This window comes from Gopherus flavomarginatus, chromosome 2, assembly GCF_025201925.1.
Source record: "Gopherus flavomarginatus isolate rGopFla2 chromosome 2, rGopFla2.mat.asm, whole genome shotgun sequence".
Taxonomy (NCBI): Eukaryota; Metazoa; Chordata; order Testudines; family Testudinidae; genus Gopherus; species Gopherus flavomarginatus.
The window spans coordinates 112,642,031-112,664,639 of NC_066618.1; the positions used below are offsets into that span (position 1 = coordinate 112,642,031).

At 44.8% G+C, this 22,609-nt stretch overlaps 1 long non-coding RNA gene across 1 annotated transcript in view; it reads right to left on the reverse strand.

Annotated features, from left to right (window-relative positions):
* Positions 1-16,859: 16,859 nt before the first annotated feature.
* The window catches only part of LOC127043770 (uncharacterized), a 421,859-nt gene continuing 416,109 nt past the window's right edge, over positions 16,860-22,609 (reverse strand). The window contains exon 3 of the long non-coding RNA XR_007772321.1: positions 16,860-16,989. This is a non-coding gene — a long non-coding RNA (uncharacterized LOC127043770). The remainder of the gene's footprint in view (positions 16,990-22,609) is intronic.

Consider the following 22,609-nt stretch of genomic DNA (forward strand, 5'->3'; position numbering starts at 1 on the left):
ATGGGTCACTGGGCCGAGGTGAGTTACTGGAGACTGGTGAGGTTGAAGGGTAGGGTATCTGTGGCTTTACTTGGGTGGTATGTGGGGTCTTTGGCTGTCCTCGGTTGTAGGGTTTATGGTCTGTGTGCCCCCTGGGGTAATCGTTCCCCTTGACAGTAGCTTTTTTGCTTTTTGCCAGTTCCATCCATTTGGCTTTAATTTTTCCCGCCTTATGGATATTTTTGGGATTTTCATCTTGTATGTACCGTGTGATGTTTTCAGGAACACCATCCAAGAACTGCTCCATTTGTATGAGGAGGTGCAGTTCTTTCAAGGTTTGAACGTTGTTTTCTGTTATTCAGGCCTCATAGTTTTTTGCAATGTAGTAGGCGTGTTTGGGAAATGACACCTCTGGTTTTCACTTTTGGGTTCTGAAGCGCCGACGGGCATGATCTGGGGTTATCCCCATTCTGTATCTGGCCTTGGTTTGAAAAAGTTTATAGTCATTCATTTGCTGCTTAGGTATTTCAGCTGCCACCTCTGCTAAAGGTCCACTGAGCTGTGACCTCAATTCTACCATGTACTGGTCTTCGGGGATGCTGTACCCAAGACAGGATCTTTCAAAATTTTCCAAGAAGGCCTCGGTGTCATCACCTGCCTTTTAGGTGGGAAATTTCCTGTGCTGTGGAGCAATAATTGGCGCCGGGTTGTTAGGGTTGGCTGGCACAGGCAGCCCAGCTTTTGCCAACTCCAGTTCATGTTTTCTCTGTTTTTCCTTCTTTTTATTCTCTTTTTGTTGTTTTTCCATTTCTTTTTGGTGTTTTTCCATTTCTTTTTGGTGTTTTTCCATGTCTCGGCGGTGGGCCGCCTCTTCTTCTGCTTGTTTCCTTCGGTAGGCCACCTCTTCTTCTTCTAGTTTTCTTTTGTGTGCTGCCTTTCTTTCTCTCTCTCTTATTTCCATCTCTGTTTGTTTTATTTTCAGTTGTCGCCTGTGTTCAGCTTTTTTGAATTGCTCTTCGGCCTCAATTTTTGCCTTAGAAGTCATGATTCCTGTTTTCTTGTGTTGGGGTGCCCTCCGGTGTTTATCTTCTGAACTGCAGGTTCTCTGTTGCCTCCTGAAGTCTGCCTAGCAACAGTGCCTTTAGCTAATTTTTAATGTTAAGTAAACCTGAAAAACCACTTTATTTGCATTCATATAGTGCTGGTAATGACTCTCAATGGGAGTGCTATTGTGTGACAAAAGACCCTCAACAGTTTCTTAATGGCTTCTCGCTTAACATGCAAGCCACAAACTGCCAGAGAGAGCAGAAAAAAAAATTCTCTCTGGTTCCCTTTTAAAACCAACTGTTTCTCTCTGCTAAAAAGCCCTTAGCAGAGAAGAGAAAAATATAATATTTCTACTGGCTTCTGTCTATATCCCACCTCTGCCACCATGTCATAACCTTAGTCCCAGATTTGGACCTTAGCGTCCAAAATATGGGGGTTAGCATGAAAACCTCCAAGCTTAGTTACCAGCTTGGACCTGGTACTTGCTGCCACCACCCAAAAAATTAGAGTGTTTTGGGGCACTCTGGTCCCCCTGAAAAACCTTCCCTGGGGACCCCAAGACCCAAATCCCTTGAGTCTCAAAACAAATAATCCTTTTTCCCTTCCCCCCTCCAGGTGCTCCTGGAGAGATACACAGACACAAGCTCTGTGAAACTACACAGAGTGACTCCCCCTCTCTGTTTCCAATCCTGGAAACAAAAAGTACTTTCCTATTCCCCCAGAGGGAATGCAAAATCAGGCTAGCAAATCCAACACACAGATCTTCCCGATTTTTTCCTCCCACCAATTCCCTGGTGAGTACAGACTCAATTTCCCTGAAATTTCCCAGTAAAGAAAACTTTAACAGGTCTTAAAAGAAAGCTTTATATAAAAAAGAAAGAAAAATACATACCAATGGTCTCTCTGTATTAAGATGATACAATACAGGGTCAATTGCTTAAAAGAATATTGAATAAACAGCCTTATTCAAAAAGAATACAAATCAAAGCACTCCAGCACTTATATTCATGCAAATACCAAAGAAAAGAAACCATAGAACTTACTATCTGATCTCTTTGTCCTTACACTTAGAAACAGAAGACCAGAAAGTAGAAACTACTTCTCCAAAGCTCAGAGAAAACAGGCAGACAGACAAAAAACTCAGACACAAACTTCCCTCCACCCAGAGTTGAAAAAATCCGGTTTTCTGATTGGTCCTCTGGTCAGGTGCTTCAGGTGAAAGAGACATTAACCCTTAGCTATCTGTTTATGACAATATTTAATTTCAGTGCCATAGGGAGATTCATGTCAGGGGAGGGTAGCTTCATTTAAAATTAGCCATCGAGGGAGGAATCACATAAGATGAGCAATATCCTTCCCAACCCTACCAAGGGAGACTCCCCTCCCCTGCATTCCCTGAGGCTTCAGAGGTGTTAATTCAGTGGTTCTCAAACTTTTGTACTGGTGATCCCTTTCACATAGCAAACTTCTGAGTGTGATTCCCCCCCTTATAAATTAAAACCACCTTTTTATATATTTAACACTATTATAAATGCTGGAGGCAATGCAGGGTTTGAGGTGGAGGCTGACAGCTCACGACCCCCAGTAATGACCTTGTGACCCCCTGAGGGGTCCCAACTCTTAGTTGGAGAACACCTGAGTTAATTTAATTTTAGCACCCTGTGTCCATTCACATGCATGTGCTATTTTGAGCATTTCAGTTTTCACAACATAAGCTCATCCCAGATTCTGGAACAAGCTCAAATGCTCAGTTCATGGAGTATATACATAAGCTATACTAAAGACAAACCCACAGTAACCATCTCCAGTTTGTGAGGGACCCCCATGGAGCCAGTCTCTAGGAAACAAGGAAATGCATGGAGGTTAAGTCCATTAATGGCTATTAGCCTGGATGGGTAAGGAATGGTGTCCCTAGCCTCTGTTTGTCAGAGGGTGGAGATGGATGGCAGGAGAGAGATCACTTGATCATTACCTGTTAGGTTTACTACCTCTGGGGTGCTTGGCATTGGCCATTGTCGGTAGACAGGATACTGGGCTGGATGGACCTTTGGTTTGACCCAGTATGGCTGTTCTTATGTTCTAACCTAAATGAACCCAAAGTTATGGAGGCAGATATGAGTCAAGGAAGCCAGCAGAGTATCAGAAACCTGGAAAAATCTCTGACTGGATGGGCTCAGGCATTTGGTCACAAGCTGAGGTGGTTCAAAAGTTTTGGATTTATTTTAAGCAGAATTTTTTTATTGTTTCTTTAAACAATCAAACACAGCAAGCAACAAATCTTTGGCCACACACTTCTGAAATCCCAAACCATATTCAGGTTTTGGCAGACTAATTTCAACTTTTCAATTAAAAAAAACCACAACAAATTTTGAAGGAAAAACAGACATTGTCCCCGTGATTTTTTCCTGCTTTTTAAAACCCCCTAGTTTTCAATCCAGAAAAAGTTTTGATGGAAAATATTTGTCCAACCCTTTTTAATGAGCTTTAGTGCCTTTTAGCACTAGCTGATGCTGAGAACCAGTAATACCTTGTAAAGAAGTTTTCTCAAAACTGGGTTTGTGCCGAGATGCAGAAGGTTTATTTTTCCCAGGGTCATCCGTGGGGGGAGAGCAAATGGGGCAATTTGCACCGGACCCTGCAGGGGCCCCCACAAGAATATAGTATTGTATAGTATTGCAATTTTTTTTTATGGAAGGGGCCCCCGAAAATGCTTTGCCCCAGGCCCCCTGAATCCTCTGGGTGGCTCTGCCTTTAAATCTCCACCCAAGCCCCGCTGCCAGAGCCCTGGGGTAGCAGCACACACTCAGGCTCTGTCTCACACACACAGTGGGGTGGCGGCAGCAGCCAGGACCCTCAGGGCTCTGTCAGCAATTTAAAGGACCTGGGGCTCTGCTATGGTAGTGGTGGCTGGGAGCCGCTGGCTCTTTAAATCACCACCGGAGCCCCCAGCCATCGCTGCTCCGACAGCGATTTAAAGGGCCCGAGGCTCTGCTGGGGTAGCAGCGGCCTGAGCCTCAGGCCCTTTAAATGTCCCTCGAGCCCTGGGGCTTCCAGCCACTTCTGCAGCTGGTAGCTCCGGCAGTGATTTAAAGGGCCCGGGGCTCCCAGCCACCACTACCATAGCTGGAGCCCGGGGTCCTTTAAATCGAGATTTAAAGGGCCCTGGGCTCTAAAAGTCCCACCCCTTCCGATTGAGACCCCGCCCTCTGCTCAAGACTCCAGAGTACTGGTAAGTCCTTTAAGTTAGTTTCACCCCTGCAAGATGGGGACAAGAGTTCTTTGTTTTTGGTGCACAGAAATAGGCCATATCAAAAGACACTGCCTGCTTAGGAAATTGCTGAGTGGCAAAAGGAGGGGCTAGGGCCCCAAGAAGGTAGTAAGAAAGGAGAAAGTGTCCTCTGGCACAAACACATGAGGCACACTGTGATGGCCATGGACCTTGCAGACCCTCAACCAACACACCCTGTTGGGTGCTGCAGGGAGGTGAAGGATTAAATGGTTGGCTCAGAGATGAAGCAGGGACAAACACAGGGGTGGAGCAGTCCATGGTAGGTCCTCAAACCCTGACAGAAAAGGTTTTGGGGGATGCAGCGGCAGTAGCAAAAAGGCTATAGGAGAAGCTAGTGTCTTCAGAACAAGGCTCTCCAAGCAGCTGTTCATGAGAATGAGTGATGGCAGAAGGAAGAGCATTGGGATATTGAAGAAGAGAAGGATTGCCTCTTAATTCTGGTGAGCGAGCTGGCAGGGAAGCTGGCGATGCTGAGTGCCCAGCTTGTACATGTGTGTAGTCACCGATGAGATGGGGAGAGATGAAGCTTGGACAAGAGTAGAACTTGCCTCTGGTTTGGGCCGGATTTTAAGGAGGAGGGTATTGTTGTATGAACCAGGCAAGGCACTAACAAACTTCAACAGGACTTTATTTTTAAAGTGGAAACCTCTTTACCGAGCTGCTGCTGCACCCTCTGTACCTCTCATTCTACTCCTCAACTCCTCCCTGTTTCCTGTCCTTTCAGACTCCCAACAGCCAGTGCTCCCAGTTCTAATAATTACAAGCAACATCTAAACACCACATTCCATCCTCTCTTAAGAAACTCTCCCAATTAAAATAAACATTGTTATTCTAACCACAGGAACAAATAGGAAACAAAACACTATACTATTGGCAGAAATATTACACTGAAAACACTGTAGATACTACATAACATAGTCTCTAGTCCAGACATGTGGTTGTCTGGGTCATAGACTCATAGACTTTAAGATCAGAAGGGACCATTATGATCATCTAGTCTGACCTCCTGCACAATGCAGGCCACATAATCTCACCCACCCACTCCTGTAATAAACCCCTAATCTATGTCTGAGTTATTGAAGTCCTCCAGTTGTGGTTTGAAGACCTCAAGCTGCAGAGAATCCTCCAGCAAGTGACCCGTAACCTATGCTGCAGAGGAAGGTGAAAAAGCTCTATGGCCTTGGGACCCAGGAAGTGGGCTAGACACCAGAGCCTTTCCACAGGGCCAGCCTGGTTCCAATTGCCAGACTCCTCAAAGGCCGCAGGACAGGCATCTATATCTTCCCCCTCCTTAACCTGGGGCAGCAATTTAGTGTTGAGGTTCCCTGTGGAATTTGCACCCCAGGGTCCATCCCCACAAGCACCAGTTCCAGTGCAATGTCTTGTTGTGTTGATACTACAGTGAAGTCATCCAGTGCAGACTGGGGGTTGGCATAATCTCCTTTTGGTGCATGGGCAGGTGCAAGATAAGAAGCATTCCATACCCCCCCCCCAATCAGAAAGTCTATAAGGTCCCTTCTTCTCTATGATTTTAAGAGGAGTGGTGAATTTATGGTCCCCTTTGCGTAAAATTCCAGGTTTTTGTATTCTAACAAAAGAACCTCACTCAAACTTTGGTTCCTTAGCACCCTGCCACTTATATGTGAAAGTCTCATACTTTGCTTCGTTCTGTTCAACTGTTTTTCTCACATCATCCTTGGCTGGGGCCTCAGGTCGTGCCTTTAACCATCCAGCAATGTTCAGTTTAGTATTCATCTGTTTCCCATGCAGTAACTCTGTGGGTGATCTTTGCATTGTGACATGTCATCTAGCCCGGTATGCTTGCAAGAAATCAGTAGTGAAGATTATCCACAATTGCCCCTCCAGTTGAGCCGTCTGCAAACTCTCTTTCAAACTTCTGTTAAACCGTTCAATTTCCCCATTGGCTTGAGGGTAATATAGGGATGACCTTCTGTGTAAAATGTTCCTCTCTGCTAGAAAAGTTTCAAACTCCAGGGAAGTAAATTGACTACCATTATCTGAAACCAGTTCTTTGGGGTTACCTTCCTTGCTAAAAACTGAAGAGAGGAACTTAATTACTGTAGCAGAAGAGATTTGCAATGTAAACGCTACCTCAGGCCATCTACTGAAATAGTCTACTAAAGTGATGGCATAATGACAGTCAATTGGCGCAGTATCAAAGGGTCCTACAATGTCAATCACCAGTTTTTCCCATGCAGTTTCAGGAAGAGGAACAGGCTGTAATGGAGAGGTACATGTTACTGCTGTCTTATGCATTTGGCCAGTGACACAGGATTTTATGAGTGCTTCAGTTTGAGAATCCATCCCTGGCCACCAATACAGATTCCGTAGTCGTCGTTTGGTTCTGACAATTCCTTGATGAGTATCGTGTGCCAGGTGTATGAGTTTTGACTGTAATTATTCTGGCACAGGTAGCCAGTGTGCACCTCGTAGCACACAGCCATCAAACAAAGAAAGTTTGTCCCAAACTCTAAAATAAGGCAGCAAAACTGGGTCAAGGTTTTTAGGATTATTGGGACATCTCTTTGTCAGAAATTCCCATAGTTTCTGTTGAATTGGACACGCTGAACAAGCAGCTTGAAATTGTTCTCTTGTAACTGCAGTAAGAGTGCTTGTAATAAGCGCAACTACTACATCCTCATCCTCCAGTGGACCATCTGGTGAAGGCAAACGCAAGCAAGAAAGGCAATCAGCTACCACATTTTTGTTTCCAGGCTTATATTCCAGTTCATAATTGAAGAGAGTCGTCTTGCAGACCATCTAGCAATATGATATCCTGTTCTTCCCATTCCTTCCGTGGTGAGCAACGTCATCAAAGGGCTGTGGTCTGTGCGCAACTTGAACATGCAGCCCCTCAGGTAAGTTCTCCATTTTTCAGTAGCCCAGACACAAGCAAGTGCTTCTTTTTCGACTGTAGAATATTTTCTCTCAACATTACTTAGTGTCCTTGAAGCAAATGCAACAGTCCTCTCTGTGTTGTCCTCATAAAGATGTGTGAGGACAGCCCCAAGTCCATAATCAGAAGCAGCATTAGTTCCAATTGTGGGCAATGCAGGACTGAATAGTGCAAGTACTAGACTATGTACAATTAAGTCTTTCACCATTTTGAAACTAGCTTGTGCATCTGTTGTCCACATTAAAGTTGAACTTCTCCGTAGTAATTCTCGTAACAGTTCAATGACAGAAGCATAATTGGGAATGAATTTTGCATACCAAGAGGTAAGACCCAAGAAGGAACATGAGGTTTGAAAATCCATTGGAGCATCTGAAATTGCCAGGATATGATCTGGATCAGGTTTTAGTCCAGTCTGTGAAATTGTATGCCCCAGAAAGCAGAGTTCAGTTTGTCTAAATTTGCATTTGGACCTATTGAGCTTGAGGCCTGCTTTGCCAATGCAGTTTAGTACAGACTGCAGGTTATTGTCATGCTTCTCAGTAGTACTTGCAAACACAAGAATATCACCCAAATAGCACTGAACTCCATGTTGATTCTTCAGAATCAATTACATCATTTTTGGAAGGCACTTGGGGCTGATGTGAGACCGAATGGAACACATTTAAAATGAAATAGTCCCTCATGTGTAATAAATGCTGTGAGGTCTTTGCTATCTTTATGTAACATAACCTGGTGGTATGCACTCTGCAAATCAAGAGTAGAAAACATCTTTTCTCCATGGAGTTCTGAAAATACTTCTTCTATGTGAGGAAGAGGATGGCTGTCAATCACAATAGCTTTATTTGGCTCCCTTAAGTCCACACAAAGGCAAATGCCTCCAGCCTTCTTCTGTGTCACTACTGTAGGTGAAACCCATTCCGAGGAGTCACTCTCTTCAATAATGTCTTTTTGAACAAGTTTTCTAAGTTCCTCTGAAACAGCTTCCCTGACTGAAAATGGTAAGCACCATAATTTCGGTCATACAGGCATCATATTATTCCGCATTTTAACTTTATGCAGAAACCCATAAGCACAGCCGAGTTTCTCCTCAACCTGGTGTTGGGTCCCAGCTGAAACTGGTGTGTGTACTGCAAGAGTGCTTTGCTGAGGAAGATCAGTTCGTCTATTAACTACCCTGAGATTTAAAGCAGCCAGTAAATGTCTGCCAAGAATAGGAGTGCCTTTGTGAACAATGTAGAACTCTGCAGTTACACAGCAATCACCAAAAGTAACCATTGCTGGCAGGCAGCCATGTACCAGAATACAAATAGCACAGCAACTGAAGTTTGGGTTCAGTAAGAGGCACATCTTTAAAGTAACGCAAATAGATGGAATCAGGTAGTATGGATACTGCTGAGCCAGTGTCCAACATTAGCTGAATAGAGTATGATTTGCCTGAGGGTATGGCTGACTCAATCTAAGTAGCAATTGTTATTGCTTTTTCTAGTGTACTTTGTGGTTCTAGAAGTAAGCGTTCTCTTACATGAAGCATGGTTGTTTTCTCAATGAGCTGGTTTCTAATCATCTCATCTGCCATATTCCCAAAGTCACAAGTTACAATCAGACTCCTCAGGGAAGCAATATACTGCATTATAGTCTCCCCTGGTTTCTGCTCATGCTGGTGAAATCTGTAGCGATTAGCTACTATATTCACTTTTGGCACAAAAAAGTTCTTTAATGCAGTGAGTGCAGTCTCATATTTATCATCTGCAAGGGGAAAAGTGTAAAATATATGCTGCCCTTCTGCTCCAAGGCAGTGGATTAGCAGAGCATGCTTTCTTACTTCAGAAATCTCTGTAGCACTGATTGCAAGCAGATAAGTCTCACACATATGGATCCAGGCAGTAAAAGCAATTGGAGGCTCACCTGGGCTTTGCAGAATGGGTGCAGGTGGGTTCAGAGCAGAAGATCCATCCTCATCACCAAAATTATGAACCAACCAGGCAAGGTACTAACAAACTTCAACAGGACTTTATTTTTAAAGTGGAAACCTCTTTACCAAGCTGCTGCTGCACCCTCTGTAACTCTCACTCTGCCTCCTCAACTCCTCCCCACTCCTTCCTGTTTCCTGTCCTTTCAGACTTCCAACAGCTTCCAGTTTTAATAATTACAAGCAACATCTAAACACCACAGGTATATAACAGGGTGGCTTGGCCTGTGGGCTGCAAAGCCTGGAGCCAGGCCAAATTGATTACAAAGTTCAGTACAGAGTCTTGGGCCAGAAGTCCAGGGCAGGACTGGGTTCTCCCACTGTCCCCAAGAAAGAGGACATACAATGCCATAGAAAGGGCTACCAAGCCCAGCAAGGGTAGGCCAAGCTGAAGTCAGGTTGAGGAAGAGCCGTCAAGAGGGTGGAAGGCCTTGTTTATGTTTAAGACATTTTTGGACTTTGGGACGAGTGCGACCCAGGAAGGAGTGAATAAAGGACAGTCACCTGGCTGGAGGGCTGAGTTCCCAGCCAAAAAAATACAGGATTGCCAGAGCGACTATTGGTGGGGGTGCTAGTCCAGCAAGAAAGCTGTGACACCAGGCCTGGCAAGGAAGGGGCACCTAGCAGTGAGTGAACTTTGTCATAAGTGTGATTCCATTATGGAAACAGCCTGGTATTGGAGAGTGGTGGGGAACATAGGGAGATGGGAGGGGTTGCTGAGGCTGGGGATGGGGAGGTAGCTGTGGGCCTGGGTGGGGATTAGAGACAGGGCCCAGCTCTCTCACCTAGTGCCTCACTTTCTCCATCTCTGAAGTGGGGATAATACTGGCCCACATTTAGACAGTGTTTGATCCTCTGTTCTTGCTTCCTAAATCCCTGCCCTACTTGTCCCATACAGGCCCTCTGCCCTGTTCCTCAAACTCCCATGCTCATGTTAGTGCCTCTGTGCTTCCCCAACTGCAAGGCCTCATGCACAGTCTCCTGCCAGCAAACTGAAGCCGCCTCCAGATCCGGAACAGGAATCGCAGTTCCTGTGCGCTGCCCTACATGAAGTATAGACCATGGGTATGCGGAAGGCCAACAGCCACATCCAGGTAGATCATCAACCTACTCCTCTGTTCGAGGAGCAGGAAGGCCTCTGGTCCTTGCTCTCTTCTGTAGCTGGAGCTGCTGAGATGGGGGTGAGGTGGGCACAGATGGGAACAAGCCACAGGATTAAGATTTGGACTAGATGACCTCCTGAGGTCCCTTCCAACCCTGATATTCAATGATTAATCAAGTGTCAGAGGGAGACTTCCCCTCTGTGGGAGATGATATTACCCCTCTGTGTGGAATTCCTTCCTTGCAGATGCTGTGCTTTGATTCCTGGACTCTGCTAGGAAGCCCTAACAGCTTGGCTGTTCCCTACCCTGCTGTGCACCAGGCCCTCTGCAGAGAGCTGCTCTGGGCAAGGACTGCAGAGCCAGCTGTCACCCTGTCAGGTGTAGGCCCAGGTTCCATAACGCTGACCCATGGTATCGCTCAACTGACAGGCTCTGAGCAAGGCCTGTGCAGAACTTGGATGCCATGCTGAAGAGCAGCAAAGAATCCTGTGGCAACTTATCGACTAACAGACGTTTTGGACCATGAGATTTGGTGGGTGAATACCCACTTCGTCAGATGCATGTAGTGGAAATTTCCAGGGGCAGGTATATATATGCAGGCAAGCTAGAGATAATGAGGTAGTTCAATCAGGGAGGATGAGGCCCTGTTCTAGCAGTTGAGATGTGAAAACCAAGGGAGGAGAAACTGGTCTTGTAATTGGCAAGCCATTCACAGTCTTTGTTTAATCCTGAGCTGATGGTGTCAAATTTGCAGATGAACTGAAGCTCAGCTGTTTCTCTTTGAAGTCTGGTCCTGAAGTTTTTTTCTGCAGGATGGCCACCTTAAGGTCTGCTATAGTGTGGCCAGGGAGGTTGAAGTGTTCTCCTACAGGTTTTTATATATTGCCATTCCTAATATCTGATTTGTGTCCGTTTATCCTTTTCCGTAGCGACTGTCCAGTTTGGCCGATGTACATAGCAGAGGGGCATTGCTGGCATATGATGGCGTATATTACATTGGTGGACGTGCAGGTGAATGAACCGGTGATGGTGCGGCTGATCTGGTACACTTTCTTCTCCCCTCCCCCCTTGGCTATTTTGCTCTGGGTCTATGAACAGGAAACAACCTGGAACTTCTCCATCTTTGAGGTTCTGCTTAGGACACCCTGTTACCCTGCTGCCTGAGCAGGTGAGAGCTTTGCTACTGCCAAGCTGTGTCAGCTTCCAGAGACGCCAGCCTCTCTGCCTTACCAGCAAACTCTTTAAGACTCTGCCAGACTAAAACTTGCCTTGCAGGTAACAGTCAATGAACCCCAGTTCCCTGCAGACACCCCCTGCAGTGTCCAGTCCCCTTACTGGACACTCACAGAAGTTATTAGGTTTGCTGCCTCCAGAGAGACAGGGCACACCTCAGCCCATTATGTAGGCTGGAGACTCACACTTTACTTGAACAAACAGCAGTGAGATGGTTTGGGAAGCGTAGTAACAAAGAACAAAGAGTTAAGTGATTCTAAGCAAGAGAAAAAGACAAGTTTGGTTACAAACAAAACATGCTTTGTCATGACTAAAACTGAATCTTAACAAGTCACAATCTCTGCCACAGTAGTTTCTAGACTAATATCAAATTACCGGCATCTCCAGCCCTCCAGGCCAGGTGACCCAGTGTTCCCACAATCAGAAGGTGCTGTTCTCTCTGTCCCTAAGTGATGGAGAACTCAAATGTCTTATGCCCCCCTTCTATTACCTGAAGTCCATTGTCTGTGCTTCCAGAAGCAGGAAAATTTCTGGGGGTACAGACTCAGTCCCCAGGTGTGCTCCCCAACTGCCACTTGTTAGCTTGGTTGCTTTGTTTACATTAAAAGTCGATGTACTTTCATCATCTATGGCTTAGAAAGCTTGACCCAGACAGATGAATCCACATTCCTGTCTCTAAGCCAAACTTGTTTAGCAAGTTTGATCCCAAAACATAGTTTAGGAACCTATTTTCAGCACACATACACATTTCATTATACCCACACGGACCTACATCACACAAGGATATTCTTGACCAGTACATTCTCAGGTTTCCTAACTGACCTTACTTGATGTTCCTGTATGGTACTATAATTCTCTATCGAATCAGTTGATTTAATGCTTACTCTTTTGGTTTCAGACCCTCTGTTCTCCTGGACCATGACTGTCACGTTTGTCTTCCAGGCCCTGTCCCAGCCTCTTACACAGATGTATCCTGCAGCCAGCCTAGCTCAGGAAGTAGTGGAGACAGGTGATCTCATCCTGTCAAACCAAGCAACATGTGTCTCATTGAAACGTATCTCCTGGAGCTAAGAACCATTCACTCTTCTGGGCACTTGGGGCTTTTGCGACAAAGAGGGTGCCCTGCTACATAGCCTGGCTGGGAACTTTCCCTATCCCTGGATCCTAGCCTTGGTACAGAGACCTATTTCTCATCATGACATCCTTATTTTATTCTCAGAGGATGTGCCTGGGATCCTGGAGACAGTTTCCTGCAGAAGGTTTAAGTGGGGAGAGATCACTGACTGTCATGACCCATGGGTCTTCAACCCAGGTCTGCAGGGTTCATCGGAGCAGCCACACTTCAGCTGTACACCTGGAAGCCTGCTGACAACTTCTTACCTAGGACCCCTGAAGTCCAGCCCCAGTTAGAGATTCCACTCCTGAGGTCCTATTGGGGGAGTCCCAGAGCAGCTAATTGGCCTCCGAGCCCTCTTTAAGCCAGCAGCAGGAACAGGAAGCTATCTGAACACCCGAACTTCTCCCTCTTCTGGACCATGTGCTACCTGTTCCTACTCTCGCAGCCCTGGCTTGATTTCCTGGCATCCAGATTCAGTGTGACTCATGGCATCCGATCTGTGGTTCTGATCGCAATACTGTCTTTGGCTTTGGATCTTCCAGTATCCTGACCCAGCTGACTGTTGACTTCTGTCTTGTGAATGTGGACTCTGGCTCTGATCGCTAGGTCTGGCTGCCCATGACCCAGCCGTGACACTAACTTTTGTATAATTTGTCCTTTTCTGCTTTCCAGCTCTGCTTGCTCCAGCAAGACACACCAGTACCTTGGCTCCCAAAGTCCTAGCTGCCTGCTATTCCAGGGATGAGGGGCAGTGCTTCTATTGCCCTCTCTTCTATTCCAGCTGCTTTTCCTGTGGAATCTCCCTAGAGCAGAGGAGAAATCTCCTCTTTTCTTAGAATCAGTCCTGGCAGTAATTCTACCCATTCTGGCCTCAGCTGAGCTACTTTCTTTACCTGGGGATCAGGGACCAGCTTTGAAAGGGGTGTAGGTGGGGGCAGAGGCTGAAGCTCCAGCAGTTCCCACTGGAGGACACCACACTGTCTTTCTATGGTCTGACGAGGGCTCACCATCCATCCTGGAGCTGAACACCAGATGGGAGCTGATAGATTGTCCTTGGTGGACCATGGCCTTATGTGTGATGGAGCTATTTGCCAGAGAGGGCCAGGAGCAGATGCTCCATGCATGGCCAGGAACAGGCCAAACAGGCTGTAATACTAGGTGAGTCAAACCATGGCCACATACAGACACCTTAGGCATCCATGGGGACTGAATCTGAGCCCTTCGCTTCCAAGAGCACAACTCACTCCAACCTGAGTCCTGACAGTGGTGACCCCTGCCAGCCCCTCTGAGGTCGGTCAGTATTATCTCTGTTAGCTGGGGCACCGGGATGGAAAGCGACTGGCTGCAAAGTCACCCACAACATCACTGACAGAGGCAGGACTGAAGCACGGTACTGATACCAGTCCAGCTCCAACCACAAGACCACACCCATTTCCAAAGCCAGAGAACCCAGGAGCCCTGACTCTGGCAGCCAGTCCTTAAATGACATGATCAAATGCCCTCCTATTCAGGAAGCCATAGACAGGACCATCTGCTGAGTCCCCTTCTGCAATGCCACTGTCAGAGACCGTTGCTAGTAGGTGCCAAGTGACTGAGCAGGGAGCTCCTGGAAAGAATTCATGGGGCTGCCCAGTTGTCTTTCAACATGACCCACTGGAAGCCATGCAAAGAGTGCAGCATGGAAGAGACTCTCCTGCTCTAACAAAGGGTTTCTGTTCTCCTAGATAGTCAGCCAGTGAGGCCAGCTTGCAGAATGTGAATGAGCCATTTGGCTATGGGTTGGAGGATTCACCGTGTAGGTGGCAGCAGCTGCAGTGCCTTGCGTCCCCAATGGCCAAGCCTCTACTCCTGACATACCAGGCTAATCTCCCACTGCTCTCAGTGGGGCTTTGGCTTTAGCTTCTGGACCTGCACGCCCAGGCAGAGGACTCAGGAATTTCTATCAGGCTGCTCAATGACAAATGCAGCCATCCACAGAAGTGAAGAATGGAAGCGAAAGAGCAAAGCTTCACCATCTGCTGAGCTGCTGCAGTCAAGTGACCGAAGTGGGGAAGAGAAGAGGGAGAACTCAAAGGTGGCTGTAGGGATGAAAAGCAGTTTGAGAGCCAGGAGAATAGAAATAAATAGTTAATGAATACTGCAAGCTTTGTCTTGTGTGGTGAAGGGTTTAAAATGGGTCTCTTTACTATCACACTAAACTTTAAAATAGCTGTGTATGATTACAGGGCAGGTCTATAAAGGTAAGAGGTCACTCTATGAGCTTGAGGTCTCAGCTGCTGTCGCTACTGCATGCTTCTACCAGCTGATCTCAACTCACCACCCTCAGGTGGTAGCAGTACTAAGCTCTTGTCTTCTATTTTTAGACTTGCTGCCAGAAAAAGGACATGATACGATACATGTGGCCAAGGAAATAGAGAGGCATGGGGGTCACTTGCAGAGTTGCCTTTTAATGGAACTCTTTTGGGGGAGCATAGCAGGGAACTGTGCTCTCAGGGGCGCCATTTCAGATTTTGGGGGGAGGCTATTTAGCCATAATTCCAAGGGCTATTTAGGCACCTGAAAATTCTAATTTTTTGGCAGATAACTTAGCAATTAGCGGACAGGAGCTAACATTTCCTTATTTACCTTCTCCACCCGTCATGATTTTAATAGACTTCTATCATACCCCCTTTAGTCATCTCTTTTTTAAACTGAAAAGTCCCTGTCTTTTTAATCTCTCCTCATACGGAAGCTGTTCCATATCCCTAATCATTTCTGTTGCCCTTCTCTGTACCTTTTCCAAATCCCATTTTTTTGAGATGGGTGACCAGATCTGCATGCAGTATTCAAGATGTGGCCATATAATGGATTATAAAGAGGCAATATGTTATTTTCTGTTTTATCATCTATCCCTTTCCTAATGGTTCCCAACATTCTGTTTGGTTTTTTGATTATCACTGCACATTGAGCAGATGTTTTCAGATAATTATCCACAATGACTCCAAGGTCTCCTTCTTGATGGGTAACAGCTAATTTAGATCACACCATTTTGTATGTATAGTCAGGAATATATTTTGCCATATTCATTACTTTGCATTTATCAACACTGAATTTCATACCCGCATGGCCCCACAATATGCCAATATTTTTATGGCCAACCTGGAACAACGCTTCCTCAGCTCTCGTCCCCTCACACCCCTTCTCTACCAATGCTATATTAATGACATCTTCATCATCTGGACCCATGGGCTCTGGAAAAATTCCACCACGATTTCAACAGCTTCCACCCCACCATCAACCTCAACCTGGACAAATCAACATGGGAGGTCCACTTCCTAGACGCCACGGTGCAAAGAAGTGATGGTCACATTAACACCACCCTACACCGAAAACCTACCAACCACTATGCCTACCTTCATGGCTCCAGCTTCCATCCTGGGCACATCACACGATCCATTGTCTACAACCAAGCACTGAGGTACAACTGCATCTGCTCTAACCCCTCAGACAGAGACCAACACCTACAAAATCTCCACCAAGCATTCTCAAAACTACAATACCTGCACGAGGAAATAAGGAGACAGATCAACAGAGCCAGACATGTACCCAGAAGCCTCCTACTGCAAGACAAACCCAAGAAAGAAACCAACAGAACTCCACTGGCCATCACATACAGTCCTCAGCTAAAACTCCTCCAACACATCTTCAGGGATCTACAACCCATCCTGGTCAATGATCCCACTCTTTCACAGGCCTTGGGTGGCAGGCCAGTCCTCGCCCACAGACAACCTGCCAACCTGAAACATATTCTCACCAATAACTGCACACCGCACCATAGTAACTCTAGCTCAGGAACTAATCCATGCAACAAACCTCAATGCCAACTCTGCCCACATATCTACACCAGCGACATCATCGCAGGACCTAACCAGATCAGCCACACCATCACTGGTTCATTCACCTGTATGTCCACCAATGTAATATACACCATCATATGCCAGCAATGCCCCTCTGCTATGTACATAGGCCAAACTGGACAGTCACTATGGAAAAGGATAAATGGACACAAATCAGATATTAGGAATGGCAATATACAAAAACCTGTAGGAGAACACTTCAACCTCCCTGGCCACACTATAGCAGACCTTAAGGTGGCCATCCTGCAGCAAAAAAGCTTCAGGACCAGACTTCAAAGAGAAACAGCTGAGCTTCAGTTCATCTGCAAATTTGACACCATCAGCTCAGGATTAAACAGAGACTGTGAATGGCTTGCCAACTACAAAACCAGTTTCTCCTCCCTTGGTTTTCACACCTCAACTGCTAGAACAGGGCCTCATCCTCCCTGATTGAACTAACCTCGTTATCCCTAGCTTGCTTGCATATATATATCTGCCCTTGGAAATTTCCACTACATGCATCTGATGAAGTGGGTCTTCACCCATGAAAGCTCATGCTCCAAAACGTCTGTTAATCTATAAAGTGCCGCAAGATTCTTTGCTGCTTTTACAGATCCAGACCAACACGGCTACCCCTCTGATACTATTTGTCATTGTGTTGTCCAGTCACCCACTTTTGTGGGATCCTTTTCTAACCCTTTGCAATCAGCTTTGGACTTAACTATGAGTAATTTTATATCATCTGCAAATTTTGCCGCCTCACTCTTTATTCCTTTTTCCAGATCATCAATGGATATGTTGAACAGCAGTAGTCCCAGTACAGACCTCCATGAGACACCACTATTTACCTCTCTCCATTCTGAAAACTGATCATTTATTCCTACCCTTTGTTTCCTATCTTTTAACCAGTTACCAATTCATGAGAGTACCTTCCCTCTTATCCCAGGACAGCTTACTTTGCTTAAGAACCTTTGATGATGGACCTAGTCAAAGGCTTTCTGAAAATCTAAGTACACTATATCCACTGGATTCCCCTTGTTCACATGCTTGTTGACCCTCTCAAAAGAATTCTGGTAGATTGGTGAGGCATGATTTCCCTTTATAAAAACCATGTTGACTCTTTCCCAACAAATTATGTTCATCTATGTGTCTGACAATTCTGTTCTTTACTACAGTTTCAACCAGTTTGCCCAGTACTGAAGTCAGGCTTACAGGTCTGTAATTGCTGGGATCACTCCTGGAGACCTTTTTTAAAATTGGTGTCATGTTAGCTATCCTCCAATCAACAGCTGCTATTTAACATCCTACTGAGTTACAGTTGGAATGGAAAGAATTTCTTTACCATATGATAGGAATATCTCATCTGGCTTTTTCACAAATATAGAACAGAAATATTTAGTGAACATTTCTGCCTTTTCTACATCTTTATTGACAATTCTACCATTTTTATCTAATAATGGACTAATACCATTGTTAGAATTACTTTTGTTCCTAACATACTTTAAAAAAACCCTCTTAATTATGCTAGTCATAGATTTTACCTTGTGTTTCCCTAATTAACCTTCTGTAATTATTTGCTTCTAATTTACAGTCATTGCTATCAACTGCCTTTTTTCCCCATTTGTGATGTATTTTTATAGCTGTTTTTACTTCCCTTACAAGCCATGTTGGTGTTTTTTTAACCAGGGTAGCCTTCTTTCTCAATTGCGAATTTGGGGCATCTAGTAAAATATTCTTAGGCAATTCCCATTTGCTATTCACATTTTTCTGTTTAAATTCTCTCTCTCAGTTGATTTGGCTCATAATTGTTTTCAGCTTTGCGAAATTGGGCCTTTTAAAACACCATTGATTCAAGATAATTTGTTTCTGCTTCATCAGTGATTTGGAAACATGTAATGCCGTTTTTGACTCGGAGTGCCACTCTATGTCAAAAACAACTCAGGCCCAGTGTACGGAAGGGGATCTGTTCGATGAGCTCTTATTTACTGTTGCTATCTTCTTGACTTTGCCTTTTGTGAGCAAAGGCACTGTTCACATAACCAATCTGAATTCAAAACAAAATAGTGAAAAACTAGAAACAATTCTAAAATGTCATCACCTGGAATATACGAGTTCCCCACACGTTTAAGGAAATAGTATCCCACTGGGTTAGTTATTTCCATTTGCTACTTTTCTTTTTCTATCTCCACCTAGCTGAAATGGTATCATGTGACCATTTATAATTCTGGCCTATTGCCAGGAAAAAAAAGGGGGCAATGGTTAACAAAAGCAAAAAACGGGTTATTTTACATCATGCCAAGCTGCATTTTGGCTTCAAAACTGAAATGGCTGATCCAGCACCCATCACGTTTCTGAAAACCCGCTAAGGAAGATTTACAACAGTTTGATTTCTCAAAAATTAAAAAGCAGGGGAATGAAATCTGTGAATTTTTGGAACAAAAGCTGTCTGAGATAATGCCCAAAAGATTAAAAACAAAAACCCCCTTTTGGGATTGTGTAATAAAATCAGAGTCTTTTGGCTTTGGGCATTTTCCTTCACATTTTACTAGATGGTAAAATATGGCTGATTCTAGCAGTATTCTCCATAAGCATAGCTCTCTTGCAGAAGCAGGGAGTCTCAGTTCCAGTGAACTGCTTTGATTTAACTAATATAAAGACACAAATGTGAGTTAAGAGACAAACTTTATCGACTGCTAATGACTCCTCCTTTGCGTTTTTGAAAATCTACTCCATATCAACAACGTAACACATGAAACTGGATTCAGAAATGTACTTTGAGAATTCCCAAACTCTGTATTTCTTTGGGTATGTCTACACTGCAATTAAAACCCACGGCTGGCCTGTTCCAGCAGACTTGGGCTTGTGGGTCAGGCTAAGGGTCTGTTTAATTGCAACGTTAACATTTGGGACCCTCTCACCTTCCAGGGTCTTAGAGCCCAAGCTCCTGCCAGAACCTGAACATCTTCACTGCAGTTAAACAGCCCCTTAGCCTGAGCCCCATGAGCCTGAGTCAGCTGTCACAGGCCAGCTCCAGGCTTTTAATTGCAGTGTAAACATACTCTTTGTGTCTTTTTAGTAGGGTGACCAGGTGTCCCAATTTTATAGGGACAGTCCCTATTATTGGGTCTTTTTCTTATATAGGTTCCTATTACCCCCCACTCCTTGTCCCGATTTTTCACACTTGTTGTCTGGTCACCCTAATTTTTAGCCAACTGCTTCCTGCCTCTGCATTTCCCGATATATACATGCAATGTCCACAACATGGCGCTATGCCAAAATAAGCCTATGGAATACCTGCTCAAACCAGTAATCTCCTAGCCTCTGGGGTGTAAACACACCAACAATATCAAAACTAGACATTAGAAAACTTAAATTGCAACCAGTCACCACAAATTCATATCCTTTTTATTCCCTGAGCAACATTTTACCACTGCTACTTTAAAAACAGTGAGTGCACTTTTTCCTGTTTCGTTTTATTTTGTTGGGCCTGTAAAATGTAATCCTGAGGCCAAATCACAAAGGAAAATATTAAAAAGACAACATTTGCTAGCAGATACCATCATTTTCCTGCATGTTTAGAATAAGAAATAAATTTAGTATTTTAATCGCCATCAAGCAATCCTTGTTGGTAGATATTGCATTTTTAATTGTGGCCATTCCATAAGGTGTTTGTATGTAAAATACCTGGGAAGAAGCTGGGAATGAACAACAGGGGATGGATCACTTGATGATTATCTGTTCTGTTCATTCCCCCTGGGGCACCTGGCACTAGCCACTGTCGGAAAACAGGATACTGAGCTAGATGGACCCTTGATCTGACCCAGTAGGTCCATTCTTATATACCTTGGTATAACACAAAAAGCAGGGGGCAAGGGCCTTGTGCTTAAGGCAGAGGCCTAAGAGACACAAGAGATATGCAACCTGTTGTATTACAGACTTCCTGTGTGACCTTGTCTAATAGGGTGTACAAACAGCACAGTAGACAACAAGGGATTAAGGAACTGCTCTGGGCTCAGCCAGCCCCACCTCACCACACATGTAGGAAATGCACCAACTGGAGGAGGAGCTAAAAGGCAGAGGAGCAGCACACTTGCTGGCAGACCAGAGAAGAGAGCAGACCTGCAACTCCAGCAGAGAAGAGCGGAGGGAAAGGCAAAATCTCTCCCTAAAACAACTGCCTAAAAGACTCTCCCTGAGAGAAGGGAGGACCTGCTACAGACGGAAGGGAAATATTCCCCTCTCCATTTCATATGAACTCTGGGTTTTGTTAATTCCCTTTGGTTTCTTTGGACAAGCCCAGCAGGGGAAAGCGTGAAGGCTGATCTGGCCCAAGAGGGCGAGCCACACTGTCGGAGGAGGCAGTTGCCACCTGAAAGAGAAGAAGCTGCTATGCTATGCACAGCCACCAGAAGGTGCCTTTAGGTGAGCAGACACCCTTCACACCCCCTTGACCCAGACAGTGTCTTTGGGACAATCACAGGGAGGGTGATAGGAAGTGGCCCAGTGAGAGGAGCCTTAAGCACCCCTGGCTGTCAGATCAAAGGGCCCTGGGATGGGGTCTGGTGGAGTGGGAGTGCCCGAGCTCCCCTATCAACAACCTCCCTGAAAGTCATGTGCCTAAGCCCTGACCACTAGGCTATGCTCCCCTACTTATCACACCCTGAGTAAGGACCATCACACCTTGGGTATGACACTTAATCTCTCTGTGCCTCAGCTTCCCACCTGCAAAATGGGATGACAACACTTCTGTTCTTTTACCTTCTGTCTGGCTAGTCTGTTTAGACTGTACTCTCTTTGGGGTATAGGCTGTCTTATTACCTGTACCAGTTTAGGGCTTCTTGGTGGTACTATATCTATGAATATTTGTTATGCTTTATTGCCTTGTTTGGAATCTTAATATTGTTAGACACTATTAAAAACTATAATTACAAGAAGCCACAATTTGTTATATACACAGCTCAGCTGCATGTGGAAATGCTTAATGATCTGTATATAATGTTGACTTAATTACCAGCTGATGGAACAATATACCTGTCTGAAATGGTAAATTGAAAAGCTTGAGATTTCCTCTTGGTTGACTCTCTTTACCCACACTTTACTTTTTTGGGAGGAGAGGGGTTGTGGTGGGAGAGAAAAGAAAAAATTGACATAAAATAATTTTGTGTTTTAAATTATGAAAATCACATACCCTCTCTGCTGTAAGTGAATTTGGAGATGATGGGGCTCAGGATTTAAAGAACTGCCTTCTGTTTATACTACCTGAATGGAATCCAGGTTCCTATTTCTCCTCTCATCTATTCAGTGCTAATTTCACCACCACCACATGGTACTGCTGCACCCACTGCTATGTTACCATTGGAAGTACCGAGACTTTAGAGATAATCCAGAGCACCTAAGAAATCTCGAACCCCCAAATCTGAATCACAGACCAAAAGTGTGAGTTTAGGCAGACACATGCACCCATCTGTATTAAAGTGAAAACTACCTAACCTCTCCCTGCATTTAAATAACACTACCAAAGTTTAAAAGGTACCTACTTATGTGACCAATATAATCATCTAGTGACCCACCCTGTGAAAGAGCGCTGGAACACTGCTAAGAGATGCTGGCTTAGCCCTGCTGACTAACTCATCTGAACAGGTATAGCTTACTAAATCCACTTGCTTAAAAAGGAGATGGGAGTGTACAGAAGAAACCAGGAGTCTAGAACAGAGCAGTCTCTTCAGTGAAACCTTAGGAACAGCTAAGCTTTGGGAGAAAGTTTTGGTTTGAGTTTTATGGAATTGTTTTTGTAGCTGTTCTTTAACTCATTAAGAAACCCAGGTGTCAGAAAGGGGATGTATTTGCATTTTCTACAATGCATGGATTCTTTTCAATGAAAGGTGGTAATGCCACCTACTTAGAGAATACCACTGGCCTGCTTCATTTTGCCCAAAATTATAATCTAATTTAAGAGGGTGAGATTTTCATCATTTTTATAGGGTTTTTGGGGTTTTTTAAACTCTACTGGAGCAGATTGCTGGGCAATAGAAGATGAGCTTGGCATGACAGGCATTTCTTAAACATGGTAGAATGACAAA